The following is a 1,165-nucleotide window of genomic DNA, read 5'->3' on the forward strand; positions in this document are numbered from 1 at the left end:
TTGTGTAACTAACTGAAAATTAACTTCAATAAATAAATGTCTGCATATGTTCTAACTTATGAATACATCGAAGAAATAAAGTACATCTATGCATTTTGTGTTTGGTTTTGTATTCTTCTATTACTGCCTTCTGTTTTGATTATAGACATAGCAATACAATTAAGAAATAGAACTCATGTTTCTTTCATATAGGAAATGCTGTACTTACATGTGCTTAGATATCAAGATGAAGTCTGTCCCAGGCGCTCCTGCCCTGTTGGTGCTGTCCTTCAATGGGCTTCCTGCTTCCTCTGGTCCTTTGTGCTAGTCTCCCCTGCTCCACATGCCCCACACCCTCTTCACCCCATACTGAAATCTTCCCTAATCTTATACTCAAGATCGATTCCTGGCCCTGGCCGGGTAGCTTAATTTATTAGAGCGTTGTTCCAGTACGCCAACGTTGCAGGTTCCATCCCCAGTTAGGGAACACAAGAATCAACCAATGAATGCATAAATAAGTGGAACAAAAAAATCAATGTTTTTCTCTCTCTCTCTCTCAAGATAAATAAATTTTTAAAAATGTTTTTAAAGATCAATTTCCACTTCCTCCATAAAGCTAAAATGATCCCCCTTTTACTGACCTCAGATTTATTATTATTCATCTGTTCCATATATTTAAGTCTTTTCTCTATGAAGACTGAGTTTCTTAAGACCAGGACTATAATATATACTTACTACTCCTGTACCCCCTAGAGTTTAGTCCAGTGGAAGGCACAGAAAAGGGCCTATTAGTATTTTCTGGGCTGACTGAATTACCATATAGTCAGAATGTTGTCACAATATTAATCTAGGCATTTATTTTTATGTGGGGTTTTTTTGAGCAATAAAAATGTAGTCACTTAGAAAATGTAAGAGCTCAATAAATTATTCTAATGTTTATTTAATGACTGGCCAATGAATCACTGAATGTTAGCACTGAAAGACACAAAGGGTGTCATCTAATCTAATAGCCTCATTTTAGATGGAAAAACAGGGCCAGCATGTGACTTGCCCGAAGTCACAAATCAATTCCCACAGAGCCGGATCTAGGTTTCACACATTCTTTTTGCCTGTCCAGCACTTTTCTCACTGTACCACAGTGGCTACTGGGCAAATATTAGTGTAAAACCACACTCAAAACATCTGT

This window comes from Miniopterus schreibersii, assembly GCF_964146895.1.
Source record: "Miniopterus schreibersii genome assembly, chromosome: 1".
Classification (NCBI taxonomy): Eukaryota; Metazoa; Chordata; class Mammalia; order Chiroptera; family Miniopteridae; genus Miniopterus; species Miniopterus schreibersii.